The sequence below is a fragment of the Gallus gallus genome, chromosome 1 (genome assembly GCF_016699485.2).
Source record: "Gallus gallus isolate bGalGal1 chromosome 1, bGalGal1.mat.broiler.GRCg7b, whole genome shotgun sequence".
Taxonomy (NCBI): Eukaryota; Metazoa; Chordata; class Aves; order Galliformes; family Phasianidae; genus Gallus; species Gallus gallus.
Window position 1 is genome coordinate 172245554 of NC_052532.1, and position 16011 is coordinate 172261564.

Genomic DNA, 16011 nt, shown 5'->3' on the forward strand with positions numbered 1-16011 from the left:
CTATTTTGCTGTTCCCAAGAATCTGCTGCCAGAGGCAAGTGTCTGCTTTGTCTTTGCCTTGAGAGAGCCCATGAGGAAAATGTAACTCACACAGTAAAACCACGATGCTGCCCATGCCAGAACACATCGAGAAGGTTGAGGTATCTCCCTCGCACAGTTCACGACACTGCTGTTACAGCAGTTATTCATGCTGGGTGGTGGACAGTGCCAGTACTTCACTGGAGCCCTGCAACAGCACATACGCAGAGCAGATATATTTACAGCTCTTAGGAACTTGCAGTCCCTTCCAAGTGGAAAATTCATGTTATTCTATGCATTTTATAGAGTGCCTGTGCTAAAAAAAAACTTAGAACCTGTCCTTCCTTTTCACAGCTACATCCAGTCTACCATTTTTTACATATCCCTTTACTCACAAGTTTCTTTACAGAGCTATCCAGCACAAGAAGACAAAATGCAGACCAAAGAAAGGAGAACATTCTCAAATCAGGTATTGGTTCATGAGTAAAGAAGGCTGGTCCATGTTTTACAGGATGGGATTTGAGAAGGAAATTTGTATTGTGTGCAGGCCAAAGTAGGGCATTTTCTCTTACAAGGGGCAGGATAGGAAACCAGGCTGTCATCAGGGATAACAGCATGTGAGGAATGGAATTAGCAGATCCTAAGTGGTACAGGGACTAACAGGTGGTCACACCAGCAGAAATGAATCCTGAACACCACTGACAATGAATCCTGAAAGCCACACTGACAAAGATCTGGACTTTAGGGAAGGGTCTTAGTGTGTGGAGAAAGAGGGAAAGAGGAGGTGTGACGTGTGAGCCCCTCTCCTCATCAGTAGGTTAGCAGATGACAGGTAATGCATGCACACATTCAGCCATTGTAATAAGACAGCAAAACCTGAAAAACAAGTGCATTCCCCACAGTATCACCTGTAGCATATCAAAGTCTAGAAAGTCTAGAAGTCTGTATACTCACTTGACCACTTAATTAGACTTTTTTCCAAATGGTTCTGTTAAAATTGGCACCACCGCACATGAATGCAATCTACTTGTTTTAAATGTAACTGAGTCTATTTAACCTAAAGCTACTATCAAAGTAAAGATTCAAGGGCTGAATGACACATCCAGGCACTAGCTGTCTACTGCTATCCCCTGCTGGTCAGGATAGCTCCAGTAGCAGAACTGATTTACACCACCAATGATGGACTGTAGACCACATTATTCTGCCACCTCGTTGCTGGCAGCAGCAGTTGTGAGCAGAGAAATGAGAAACCAGAGACTTTAACACTTGGAATGGAAGCAATGAGATTCAGTGGAACTCAAGTAGGAAAGCCCTCAGATTCATGATCAAGGAAGGAGTCATGTCTCAGAGAGTTCTACCCCACACTGCAACTAAGCCATCATAACTATCCGTGTGTCTGGCTTTACTCAATGGCCAACATGAGCTAATGCATCTTAGCAATATTTAAGACAAGCAGGGTAGAGGAGTGGAAACTGGAAGATATTTTATTTTATTTATTTATTTATTTATTTATTTGGGAAATGGGTCTGTGCGACGTGCACACTAAGGGAGACCATCCTCATCCATACGATACAGTGTGGGACAGCAGCTGCTTACAAGGGTGAAAGTGCAGGATTTAATAGAGTTGGTTAAGGTGTGAGCTTCACCAATAGCTTTTAGACCTAAATATGCAACTCTGCTATCACAGAACTGTGATGTATTTCATGTAATTATGTTGCTTTCCTCATAATCTTTATACAGATTGATGTTTTAAGTGGCTAAGTTAAAAATAAACAGCTTTGTGGATGTAAAATCTCCAGACGTGCTGAGTTTGGATGTGTGATTGGCACTCCATAAATGTTTACAGTGATTTATAAATAACAGTATCTCCTCTGCCACTCATCTGTCAAGAAGCCTCCTTGAGGAGAAAGGAGACGGCAGTGGGGAAGCAGCGATATTTTAAGATGTTTTGGACCGAAGTGGTAAAGAGAGGAATTCAGGGAGTTACATTACATGCCCCTTCTCCCTCACAGCCCTCACACACATGCCTTGATGAATTTGTACTGCGGAGCTGTAATTCCATTGTGGCTTTCTGATGTCTACACAAACAACATTAGCTTTTCTGTCATGTTTTACAAGGAAAAGAATTTTGGCGAAAATGTCAGCAGGATGGTATCTTTAATCATACTTATTGATTGACTTCAAAAGCTCAGTGCAATTTAACTGGAACCCTCTATGCAATCAGTCGGGCTCAGCCAGTACCTATTCCTCGCATTGCCTCAAGCCCTACATTCTTAGATACCTCCTACTTCTACTGTCCTTAGGTACCAGTGCCTGCAGCAGGGTTTCCTGATAGATTCCTTTCAGCCTGTCCTTACTGCAGACAATACAGTATGCTAGAATTTGGTTAGAAGTAGGTAATTTGAGGGCTTAATAGGTAATATCTAAAGCAGAACATAGATCCACTTCTCAACAGCAGTTCGCTGTTCTCTGGGCAGTCCCGTGGACCGATGGGACCATTCACAACCCTGTGAAGGTATTACAACCCAGTTTATAACACAATTTATGTTTGCATTACTGTTAGGAGGTAAATGGAAGTTCTCTGAGACCGGCTCACAAAACCATTGGGCAACAAATCCCAGGCACTGCCTGCTTGGGTGGTGGGACCCTAGCAGCTGGATCCCACAGCCACAAGCGCTGGTGTGACAGTGGGATGAAGAGGACTGCTGTAGGACACCTCCCTGGCTGACATCCCTGGTCAGAGGACGCCTGAGGAGAGCTGGTGGCCCCGTGCAGCACTGCCCGGGGAGGTGCAGCTGGACCTCAGCCCGCTGCTGGTGCCCAGCTTCCACACAGGGCACTGTCCCAGTGTTCCCCCCATAGTCACCCTGCGGTGTTCGGAGCCATTTGTGAGAGGCCTCGGGCTGAGGAGGCACGTCAGCAAGACGGGTCGCCGGGCACAGTCACAGCCCCGGAGGGACAGGCGGGAAGGGAGGGCTCTGCGGTTCCCCTCGCCCCCTCGGGGTGCCCGGCCTCTGCCCCCGGAGCGGCGGGGCGGGAAATGGCGGCGCCCGGGGACCGGGATGGGTGCGAGAGGCGAGGGGCGACGGAGAGCGTGCGCGGGGCGAGCCGTGCGCAGTGGGAGCGCGGAGGGTGAACTCTGTGAGCGTGTCACTGTGTGTGAGAGCCCGTAACTCTGTGCGGTGTGTGTGTGAGAGAGAGAGAGAGTGTGCGCGCGGGGCGGGCGGCGGGGGGAGCGCAGGGGCGGGCCGGCGGCAGCGGCGCTGCTGGCCGCGCTCCAGCCCGGCGCACTAATACAGGCTGGCGGCTCCCGCCTGACTGACGCCGGCCGGGGCTGCTGCTGCCGCTGCCGCGCTGCGCCCTGGCCCCGCCGCCGCCGCGCAGCTGCAGCCCCGCTCCCGCCCGCGGCGCGCCGAGACCCCAGCCCGCGCCGGTGGCAGGTAAGAGCCGGGCTCCCGGCCGCGTCCCGGGACGGAGTGCGGTGCGGCGGGGGGCACGCGGAGGACGGTCCCGAAAGTTCGCGCCGGGCGCGGGCGGCGCACCTGGGGCCGGCGGTGCGGGCGGCATCCCCCGGGACGGTGCCTCTCGGCGGGAGGGGGCCGGGATGCGGGAGACACGGCGACGCCAGGGCTGCGAGCGAAAAGGAGGAGCGCGGGGAGAAAGAGCGTTGTTGTGGATGGCTGGAGGCTGACAGGCATTCCCGCTGCGAGGGCTGCTTTCCTTAAGGAAAACAAAACCCACATGACACGTTCGGAGATAGTTTTTCCCTTGCAGAGGTTATTTTCTGTTCGAGAAATCCCGGCCGCCGGACGCGCTCCCGAATAGAGCAGAGCAGAAATTGGGCTGTTTGGGTTTGCGCTCCAGCTGCGGGCGCGGGATCCCTTCAGAACCGAAGCCCCGTACGGCACACCCCGAGCCGGGGGGACCCGCGGTTGGGCCCGTTTGTATCAATTCCGATGTGGTGCGGTGGCAACTTTGTGTTTTCCCACTTGGGTTTTATGGGCGAATTCATTTGATCCTGGCCGGGTTTGCTCTCGAAGGCACGTCGGTGGGAATAAAAATAAATGGCACACACATGAGCGCTCACAAACGCACACGTGCTGTTAATTGCTGGAGTTTTACAGATTAGTGGGGGGGGAGAAAAAAAGAGCATAGCCCAGAATGGCCAACTCTTCGGTGAATGAGTTCTGCCTTGGCAGCAGTAGGAAGTGATGTGCACGTCTCTGGAACGCGTTCAAGTTTGTGGCTGCTGGGGAAGGACACTGCAGAGAGCACTGAGTTTCGGTGCTTTGCATCTCTCCTGTGTGCAGAGATGTGCGTCTGTATGGGTGGCGATGCCCTCCTCGGCTCCCGGATCGTCAGCTTAAGAAAGCGCCACAAAACTCTTCCCCTCGGCCATGGGAGGATGAATGTCATCGCTCACCCAAACGTCATCCGGGCAGACAGCTCCCGTTGTCCAGATTTGCTATGTGCCCACGTCCGCCTGGTTTGCGTTTGTTTCCTGCTGTACTTTAGAGTGGAGGCTTCGGGTGTAGTTTTTATTTCATTTATTTTACGTACTGAGTCACTTTGACATAGTAGGCAGAAGAAGTGTGCCGCAAAGTATTCCTGAAGTGAACCTTTCCATTCTACATTCTGAGTTCTGCAGTGATTTCTATCCCTGTCTGCCCTTCGTGATGGAGTTACAAATGTTTTCTTTTTCACTCTGTTGCAGGCATACAAGCGATAAGCAATAACTGCAAAAAAACAACTCAAATAAGGGTCACTCGTATTTTATCATGCATCCCAATTTGATCAGGATTTGTGTTTTCATAGGAGTCGGGGATGGGTGCTTTTATTTACGTGCAGAACTAAACTGAACACCCACAAAGGTTTGCCCTAAGCTCTCAACTGCACAACTTTGCAGAGCAGTTCAGCATTCATATTTTATCAGTGCACTTGTCCCAGGCTGAGAGCACATACACGTATGCTGCATACCTACAGAAGGTGGAGGCGAGGCACCCGGAGCTCCTGCACACAAACTGGTGGTGGTTCCCCATCTGCCTTCACTGGGGACAAGGCAAGGCCCAACCCACTAAAATAGGACCACAGAAATGTTGGCGTAGCGTATCACATAACATCTGGACAGTTAATCCTCCTTTCTCCCCTTTTATTCTTTTACAGACTTTGTGCATCTCGAGCTTGAAATCCTCAGCTATCTGCTGTTATCAGCTCGGCAGATAGGGTGTCATGTAATCCTCTCTGCTGAATGCTAAAGTGCTGTAATTCTGATGGCCTGGCTAATCTGTCTCGATAAAGTTTTATTTTTCCATTGTTAAATTCAGAGGACAATGACTACTAATTACAAGTGACCTCTAACCAAAACACCAGTTAGCATTTATCGCTGGTGCTGATACCCGCTAACAGTAATTCCAGCATCAGCTCTATGGGGCACCCTGCTTCAGAGGAACCCGACGGAATAAGGGGAGCCAAAAGGGGAGAGAGAGAATGCATATGCTCTGGGTCGTTTGTGGTAAAAACGAAATGAAAGTGTACATAGATTCCATTTGCTCTGCAGTATGCCTGTTGCAAATAATAATGACATGGATGAGGAAGAAATAATTAAAAATATCATAAATATTTTAACTGAAAACAGCACAGCAAAAACGTACAGAAGGTTGTTATGGTAGGCTGCCTGGTTTCCTGCTGCAGGCTGGTATAAGGGATCATTAGTGTTATTGTACATTAACAGCAAAAGATAGTAATAGCAATGACAATTTGAGAGAATCATTGCTTTCCTATTACTGTCTTTGAGAACATTTGTTCTAAGAAACATCAGACTGAATACAGTGTAATAAAATTAATTTTTCAAAAATATCCCCAATTATTTCCCATCTTACATTTTTTATAATGTTTGAATGGTAATAGCATGGGAATTTTACAGATGAAGAGGTGAATTAAAGAGTCTCGGGCTCTGCGTATTTGTTATAGTAGCTGAAAACCACGCTGTGCTTTTGCAGATGAGTTAGATCTAATAGACTGCGGGATCAGAGCCCAGTCTGAGATCCTGACAAACAGATGTGTGCGTTTAAAATGAAACAGGTGAAAGTTTTTCTGCCCGGGTTTTAGTGAAGACACCTGTGATTTTTAGATGGGTTGTTCCACAGGACCGACAGCAGGTTTCTGAAGGAGCTATTGTAGCATCTCAGACAGGCCGAGCAGTTTTTCTTTGAAGTTCAGCTCCTCTGGACAAGGACACGACAAGGACACAGTGAAAGTGGAGATCATTTCCCAGTTGACATGGTTGCTTCTATGTAAATAGACAAAACAAAACAGGAAGGAAAAGAAAATGATAATCTCTGTCCTTTTTTTTTTTTTTAATTATTTTTATTGAAACAGCATGAGGATCCAGATGTGTTTCTCACTGGGAGGAGAAATGCCTTATCTTTCCTGCATCCAGCTTTCCAGCACTTGTTTCCTATCCTCTCTTCACTGTCAGGAGCACCACCGTCCTCCCCTCTGCCAAACTCAGCATCATCTTTTGACTGCTGTTTCCTTACAAGCCGGTACTCCCAGATGTCTTTTGACATTTTTTCTTCTCATGGCTTCTTGCATTCCTTCTTCCTTTTGTTTGCAGCTGCTAAAGCATTAGTCCACACTGTGGCAACCGTCCAGCTTGTTACTGCAACCTCCCGTTTCCCAACAAGCTCTCTTCTTCCACCTACGTTCTGTTCACCGTCACTGTGACCCCTGCCAAAATCCTCTATCTTCTGCTTTCCTTTCTGAAACGTCTCCATGCTAACCCATCTTACTGAGTCTCTATATACTCCTAGTTTCTGTTTAGATCATGAAAATTTTCCCTGCTTCCAGAGTTCTCCAGATCCATCGGCCTCAGTCCCGTGGTTCACTGAAAGACAGAGAGGAAGAGGAAAGAAAATGAGCAGACCCTTGGCTCATTCCAGTTCGTTCTGCTTCAGGATTCCTTTCACCCTCATTACCTGGCTACAAAAGGAGCAAGATTGGTCATTGCTCAATAACTGTTACTCTGTTTGTTCTGCCTTGTATTGTACTTGGTCAGGCAGCTGTGCTGTGGGAACACAAGGCAGCAAGCTGTTGGTGGTAGGGCCTTTCTATAAAGTGGTGTTTGCTAACAGCAAAGCTCCATGTAATTAAGAATACTTTATAATGCAAATAACAGTGTTACTGAGGTCAGTACATTTAAACAATGCTTAATCATTTAATGTTTAAATGCTATGCCTTTCTGTAATGAAAAATCGTTTTCTAGGCATTATTGTGTAGCATTCCTCATCAGGAGATATGAAAGGGCTTTTACAAAGCAGTCATTGTCAGGATACCTATGTGAAAGGTGCAGAAACCTGAGGGAAAATCATTTACCTGGAGGTTTGTGGCAGGGTGTGATCCCACACACTGTCCAGTAGGCTCAGAAGGGACCAAAGGCGTGAGGATTTCACATGGATTTCAAGACTCCCTTGTGGTTGCTTGCTGGCCTGGCCTATCCAAACCTACTTGTCTCCATCCAATTGCTGTAGATATGCCCAGCTGCCAACATGCAGTTTCTTATCCTGCGGCATATATGAGGTAGCTAATTTATCTCTTTAATTGAGAGATCTTGGATTACTTCATGGAGGGCACAAGGCCTCCACAGGGACATCTAGAGTAGAGAAACTGAAATTCATTCTGGTGTGAGGCACAGCCTGCAGCTCCCTTGGCTGCCCTGCTGCAAGTCCTGCAAGACTTCTGCTGGAACATCGGCTTCTTGGTGGGAACCTGCATGGGACATGGGCAGAGCTAAGTGGTAGGAGGGGAGAGGAAAGGGAGAAATAGAGCTGGAGAGGTGAGATGTTCCCTGTACCTGGAGACGTGCAGGGGAGAGATGTGTTCCTTCAGTGCCCTTTTTCTGCCTTTTGTTTGGTATCCTGCATTTTCTGAAGCTTTCTGTTACCATAGCTTGCCATCTCGCATGCTAAAGAGAATTCAGCCCTCATTTTATGCTCCCAGGCTCAAATGTAGGCATATGGAGGCTGTTTAATCTCATAAGCAAGTGTTCTGGTTTGCAGAGCACCCACATCTTCAGCTGAAGTCACTGGGAACAGCCAGCTGTCTCCTCCTTTACACCCCGCAGGAGGGAACTAGATAGACAAGTTCTTGCTCCTTTTGCTCTTAGTCATATTGTTGTGAAACAGCTTCTATAGAGAATCCAAACATATCCAGATATTCTTGATGGAAATACTTGGGACCATTGGCCCCTTGTCCAAGGCAATTCCATCTGCTCAATCAGATCTCTACATAGATAAATACCCATGAGATCAGTGCCTACTTTTACTCCACAGTCCTTTTTTTGCAGATTTCCAGAATGTAAACCCTGTGGATGCTCCCTTCCCTCTTCCCCACAGGGTTTCACAAGCCACTGAGGGCTCAATTACCACAGACGGCTGTGGCTTTTGGTGCAGGAGAGCCTATATCAATCTTACTGCACTAACAATTTCCCACAGCGATGTGCAACAAAAGCCTTTTAGGAAAAACGGTTTTGAATGCAATATGGCTTGAGCACAATGAAGTGCTAATGTGATTCCGTGGAAAACTGCTCACATGAGATATATAGAAAGTTTTGGTGTGTGAAACCTATCCCTCTATATGGACTTGCCCATAGGGAGAAAGAGTCTGTCTCTAGGCCTGCTGTCAGCCCAAGTGGGACCACTTCTGGAAGTTCTTCCTTTTGAGTGTTTTATTGACAGTCTGTGATCTATTGATCAATATTTCACTCTCCAAGCTGTGTGTTGCATTCAGTGATACTAAATCTGCCAAAGATGTCTGTTGCATTAAGTCCATAATGGAGTAAGTAGCCCTTTAGTCAGGCCTCCCTGATGTCTGTCTGGGGCCTTAGGTGTCAGGTGTGAAGCCTGCATGCTGGACTGCAGCCAGGCCTGTGGCTAGAGCTGCTCTGTCACATGGGGTTCTTGTAGGCCATGCTAACTTGTTCTTGTACCCAGCTAACTCTCAGTATCACAGGTTACCTTTGGTTTTATGACTTGAGATGCATGACACAAATAGGCAGAGATCAGCAGATCTCAAAGCATGAGATACAGATCCCGCGTGTCAGGATGAAACCTTGCAGATCTGCCTGAGGGAGCCAACCTCCCTTTATTTCTATGGATCCCAACAGGGAATGAAGCTATCAGGGACTGTGCTGAGTACCACAGAGCTAGGCCCACACCTCCTGCTAGGCAGATGGGATGTGCTACATGATTTGCCTTACCCATTTTGCGTGTATGTGCTGTAAATGTACGTCTTGAACTCAAAAAGTGCATTCCTTCCCACCAACTTAAGTTACTTAACTTCCAGGGTAGCCTTCCCACCAGCCTTGAGCATCAGATCCTAGGTGGAGCAACTGTTCTTTAGAAGTATCCTTATTCAAAACATTCTTAATATCTAACTAAGCAAATCCTTTTCCTAAAATGGGTATTCGGGAATTGCTCCAAGAACACCAGTGATTGATAACAAGGATTACAGTATCTGATTAGTGTGGATATAAACCTCAGGCCAGCAATGAAGCTGAAATTCTTTTCTAGTCCCTTTCTTCCTTTGTGAAGTGTTTGTTCTGGAGGCACTTGGCTGCATGCTTTGTATTAGAGACGAGTCAGCGTTTATTTTAAAAGCAGGAACTCTATTTTTTGCGTATTTCCAACTGTTCCATTTTTAGAAACACCGATGGGCTTTGCTACAGTTTCTCTGGGAATGGTGAGTATGTGAAGAATGTAGGACAGACTGTCTATGAAACGGGGAGAACCAGAGTCACGAGAAGACGTGTTGGCTCCCCAAGTCAGGTTGATGCACTTCACCGTCACGCTCCGCTGCCTCCTGCCTTCTCCCCACAAATACATCATCAGAACTTCCCCATGGCATGCATACTCCTTAGCCTCTTATCTTGGGAAGGTGGAAGGCAGTTGAAAGATGAGCACTTTGTTGGAGCTGCCTATCGGAGGAAGCCAGGCCATAGGAAGGGATAAGGGGAATGGGTCTTCTTCCTGCCTGGCGGGAGCAGGGTGTGGGGTAGAGGAGAGGGTGTATCCTCTGGGATTGCATCTCAGACTTCAGTGTGGCCCAGCCAGAGAATATACTTTGGTCGACTCCATATAAACATGGCAGTTGCTAGTTTCCTTTAAAATTTGATACTAAGGAAGGAAACGTGGTCAAAGAGAGATCATAGTGATAAGTTGGTCCAGTTTCATATTTTTGCACGGATCTTGGTTATGGTAATTTTGTGTGGTGCTTTCAAATATTGTGGGAGATTTTCAAAGGCACAAATTAGTGCGAATTTCTAGTCCTGTGAGCATGTTTATCCTGAGCGGTGGAATGCAGGAGCACTGCCCGAGTTGGCCTAGAGCTTGAAACAGTGCAACCGTGTTAGCATAATGCTGCACCTGAAAAGAGAAGCTCTTTGGCTTGATCACAGTAAAGAACCGTAGGGCCACAAGGGTTCTCAGGAGGCTTATTCTTCAAGAAAACTGTGTAAGTCTGGGAGGCTCTGGAGTCCTCTCCTTGCTTCAAAAGCCACCTGGACATGGTCCTGAGCACTCTGCTCTGGGTGTCCCTGCTGGAGCTGGGATTGGGCCAGGTGTCCTCCAGAGTTCCTTCCCTCTACTGTGCTGTGATATTGTAATCTGCTCTCTCAGACCTCCAACATCAGTCAGTATCCCAACACTTAGCTCTGTACTGTTAGATACTTTCCTCGTCTCTTCACATGAAAGGCAGATTGCTGCTATCCTGCTTGCACAGTTTGCACATTTGCATACTGTTGCCATGTCCATGACCCTTCCTTCTTCCTGTCTAACACAGCTTTGCTGCTTCTGGTACTCAGAAGATGAAGTCATTCAGTGTTCAGTCTGCAGCTGTACTGTGTCTTGTAGATGTGCACATTCAGTGGTCCCACTGCAGGAATTAGCACATCCCTTCCCAGTTGGGCATCACAGACATACCAAAAGTGATCAGGGTGCTTACTTTTCTGTTGTGACTGAATCTGTGCCTCTTAAACACAGCCTCAAGTGCTTGGCTTATGGAAATTTATGTGACTGTGTTAAGTCGCACAGTTTACATGCCAGAATGTGTCCCTCCTTATAGCAAATGAATGTGTTATTCCTGACCAGAGAAGCTGGACTATGCCTAGTAGCTGAGGTAATATTTGAGAGGTTCCACAAGCTCAGTGAGATTATTTGGAAGTCACAGATGTTTAGACACTGGCATCAGATTTTGTCTTCATTTTAACCTGGCAGCAGCGAATGCAGTGAAGTCTCTGCAGTGGTAGAGGAGTGGCCAGAGAGGCACAAAGTGCTGTGGGATTTGCTCTTTAGTATCAATGGCTTCACCTAAAATGCGGTGTAGGAAAGCCTTCAGAACCAAGCTGAAATGAACAAGAAAATAAGTTTCAGAAGTTTGCATTATTCATTTAAACTTATAGGAGTGAAAAATGAGATATTGCCAGGGCTGTGTGAAACATGGACAAATTTGAGTCTCAAGTACTTTACCTCATATCATCACAGCTGTTTTCAGTGGAGCACTCCAGGGTCAAACCAGGAAGAAATTTAGTTTCTTAATTAAAACAACAAAAAAACCCACCTCCTTTACATCCCATTTAATTAAAACCCTGGGTGTCAGGTTCTGTGGTTGTGGAAGAGCTTGGTAACAATGTGATGAATAATTCATTCACTGTGTTTTGTTTTGTTGGGTGCAAAAGACGGTGGTTTTGGATGGGTTCATAACAACAACCTTGTCTTCTTGGTCCTTGTCACAAGAAGAACCCTGGAGGATCCCAAACAGAGCCGTGGGTGTCACAAGTGGAACAGGAGTCTTTTGAAGGTGATTTACATGTATAAAGAGTAACATGGGGCAGCTGTTACTGAGTTGTGAACTGCTTACTGAAACAGCAGAAAGTGTGTGTGTGTGTGTGTATGTGTGTAGCTCACATATGCATTTCCATGACACTCTTCAGGAGTAAACACACGGGTAAAAACCTCTCCTGCCCTGCGCTGAACATCTGTGCCTGCAAAAGCCTGTGCAAGTGCAGGATTTGTGCTTCAGGGTGTGGGAGCATGCCCAGGGCAAGCTCAGGGAAGTTCCTCACTCATTTGGGACCTGAAGAATTTGTAAACAATATTTTATTTATTTATTTAAAAAACCCTTCCTTCTGCTGAGGTGTGGGAGATCCATGCAGCAAACAGCAATGATGATGTGACAGAGGAAGATCTTTGCCACCCTGAGCCCTTAATGTATGCTGACTACTATCAAGTCTGTATTACAGCAGTATCAGCTCTGAGAAAACCCACAGGTTTTTCTCCTTTGTAATAACAAGCAATAACTAAATCAGTGCTAGGTAAAAATAACTAATCACACGTGTTCGTAACATTCCTTTTTAAGATAGTTTGACTAAAATAATTTTCTTCCTTCCAATTCTGTTGTGATTTAGTCACCGAGCTGTAGACTTCCAGTTATAATTGTCTCACTCTTCCATTTTCCAGCTGCGTGCAATCTCTAATAACTGCACAGCTTATGTCTAGACGACCCTCTGAGAAATCTCTCTGTGGCCTTACTTAGCTGCTGCAATGACACCGAGACTGATGATGTCAGCCATATTCGAGACTGATAGCCGTGCCTTTCATGGCTTAGTTAGCTGAGGCAGGGCAGAGTCTTGGAGTTTGATGCTGAGACTGGATGTATACACACATCTGCATACATACCCATGCATAGATAGTCTTGTGAGCATGATTATGCACCATGCTTTTATGTGGTAGTGTTTTAAGCCTGCTTTCACCAGCATTCCAGCAGTTTTTTCTTTTAGGCTTCTGCATGCAGCTTAAAGTGGAATTTAATGAGGACTGACTGATACAATTCCACTGAAATTGAATTAGCAGGAAACTTCAGCAACACAATGGCCTGCACAGATGTTCTGCTGGGGGATGATGCAAAGCTTCCCCAACACAGCAAGTCCTTTATAGATTAAGCCAAACCTAAATTTCTCCAGATCTTTCCACAGTGTCAGCATATTCCCGTATGAGACACAAAGGAGGACATGTTCAATTTCCATGAGTTCTGGAACCCTTCCTACTGACTTCAGCAGGCCTTCACTCAGGTCAGCTAACAGCAAGCACATGATGACAGTGTTTCTTCTGCTTTTCTCTGACTATGACATATCAGGCTCTTCAGCAGTACAGTGGAAGTTACTGTAGAGGAACACGTTTCTCCTGTTGACCCGTGGGCCTAAAAGCAAGTTCTATATTGGCAGGTGAAAAACAGGCTTAGGAGTAGGAGGAAGTATTCCAGTCCTTTCTGCTCTCTGTCCATAGCAGTCATTCAAATCTGCAGTGAGACTCATACCACTCAACATTCATTGTTTGCAGTGCCTGATTTTGCTGATTTTTTTCTTAAGTGACAGTGAGGTGGAATGTGTCATGCCATGTACACACATGTTTTTCTGTTACTTATTTAGGGATTTCAGAATGACTAGCTCAGATATGAGTGTCAACAATTTGGACTTGTTTATGTAGCCAAGTGAATTCAACCCCAAGGCTGCCTCCAAACTAGTAAATCAAACATGCCTTATACTGTTCTTGGCCTTGAGCCCAACTGGGATGGAGATGCTTTCTTCCTTGCAGTAGTTGTGTCACCCTCCTAAACCAGGTGACTCTCTGCAGACTTCATACTTGGAGTGATTGCTGGACCCTTCTAACTCCTGAATCACGCACAAGAAACATTAGAGAGATTGGTATTGGCACAAGTCAAAGCCATTTCAGTTACTGTGGTAACAATTTACACTATTCATAATCAATCTCCTATGCTTAGAAATGTTCCCCAGCACTGTTTAATCTACTAGCATAGACATAGTTAAGGTAGGCACCTGTGCAGGGAGAACAGGACACGTGAACTAGGCTGAGATGTTTCCAATCCCATCTTTTCCTGTTCCTTTAGACCACAAAAACAAAAGGGTGGGTCCATGTGCACACGGTATATGTCTTCCATCTCTTCCATAAAGCACATTTCGTAACTTAGGCAAAACTTGATAATGGAATAAAGAAAGCATGGACGATTGACCGTGTTTGGTCCTCACTAGTCACTTACCAGACAGATAGACAAAGCTTTCCATGTTGCCCCAGAAGAAGGAACAGTGTTAATGAGGTACCCCAAAGGGTGTGTAACTCATCCTCACGATCGTGCCTTGTACAGTCACCAAAGGAAATACAAGCAACCGTCATGGTATGACCCAGGGCTTTATGTGAATGCTGGGGATATAGGTCAAAACTGTAAGGCTTTCCTCATTCTCAAGTCAGAAGCATCAAGAAACGAGATTGGTCATCAGCCCAGCAAATATGTCAAACAGTTTTAAAACATTTCAGCATTGGAAGTTTCCAGTCTGATGGGCAAGTTGCCTGGTACAAGAGGCATACAGTTTAAACAACCGCTGTCCTAAGAGATCATTAAAATTAAATTGTGGATTAACATCTCTATCTTTACGGCCCTGGAGCAGAGTGGCTGCCTAGGTATTTCATAATGGAGTATCTAAGCCTAGCAGCATGTGGCTTAGTCTGCTGAATAATATACAGTATTATGTAATTAAATAATATTAAACAAGGTTATTCTGATAATGATGTTATTTGAAAACTTCAGTATATTTAATGCCACTTATGTTTTGAATGTCAGTTCGACTTGGGGAGAAAAAGATTTCAGAAGAAACTAGGGGGAAAACGATAGGAAATTGTGCAATATACTTATCTGAGACTACATCACATGGTCTGCAAAGCACTGCTTTTGCTTTTGTACACATACCCTTGGCGACTCTCCCACTAGCAACAATAGTGCTCAGACTCATACTGATGTCACTGTTGAGTTATTTAATTTGACTGAAAGAGATTAATGTGTTTATTTAAAACCTTGGTCAAAATGGAAAAGAAAATCTTGGGACAATACTTTTACGTGAACGTGTATGTTTTCATATCTGATGATTGCAGTGTCGCATTAACTTATCAGAGGCAGTTGTTGACACACACTAACGCCCCGGAGACCCCCTCCGATAAGAACTGGGAGCCATTTTCTCCGTAAGCCTGGAGCAGAGGCTTCCACACCATTGCTGGTTCTGTGGCTTTCATCCCAGGCTGTCTTCGCTTACTGCTGCTTCCAGAGCTGATCCACAGCCATCCCAGCATTGTTTTATTTTCTCGCGTGAGGATGTGGTTTGGTGCAGCCAAGTAATGACAGCAGCGCAGTGGCATGTGGAAGCCAGCAGGTTGTGATGGGGGCAGCAGGGGACAGACACTGCAACTGTACAGCCTACATAGAAGGTGCTGGGCTCTGTGGGCCAAGCCTCTCTCTCCAAGGCATTAGATTGCCTAAATGTCAACCACGTTATGTATTACGTAGGTTGCTCCAAAAGTAATGCCTTTTATTTATTTCCGTGGAAATTACGGTAGATTCAAAGAGTACAAAAACGCTATTTGATAGAGCAAATTCTCAATGACAAAACACTATTTTTCAACATAGTCACCACCATTAGTTATGTATTTTCGCCAGCCATGAACAAGAGCCTGCATGCCATGCTTGTAAAAATCTGCACCAGCAGAGGTGACCCACTGTCACTGTCACCACTGCTGAAATGCACCACCCACTGCCTCACTGTGCTCACATCCACTGTTTGGGCTCCATAAACCTTCAGCTAGTGTTGATGAATGTCAGTGGGTGCCATTTTTTCCACATCGAGGAATTCGGTGACACACATTTGCTTCGGACACACTCCCATATCAGACACCATTTTCTCATACCGCCCCTATGTTGCCATCTGTCACACGTCAACCAAGTGTAATGGAATATTGATAGGAAGGTTCAACCTCTACTGCCATACCATCAACATTTACCTCTGATGTCCTGGGCCAACATCATAAAATAGGAAGCATTACTTTCAGAGCAGCCCTAGTACTAGCTGGTCAGTGGTATTTTCCTGTAGTAAATCAT

The 16011-nt window shown here is 46.0% G+C and overlaps 1 protein-coding gene across 9 annotated transcripts in view; it reads left to right on the forward strand.

The window, feature by feature from the left end:
- The first annotated feature begins 3310 nt into the window (after positions 1 to 3310).
- The window catches only part of SMAD9 (SMAD family member 9), a 41251-nt gene continuing 28550 nt past the window's right edge, over positions 3311 to 16011 (forward strand). For 3 of the 9 annotated variants that reach the window (XR_005840861.2, XM_040649876.2, XM_025141642.3), the window contains exon 1: positions 3401 to 13141. The gene's annotated coding sequence lies outside the window, so the exon portion shown is untranslated. Of the gene's footprint in view, positions 13142 to 16011 lie in introns of all 9 variants that reach the window. The other 6 variants (XM_040649941.2, XM_025141620.3, XM_025141535.3 and 3 more) reach the window with 6 other exon arrangements.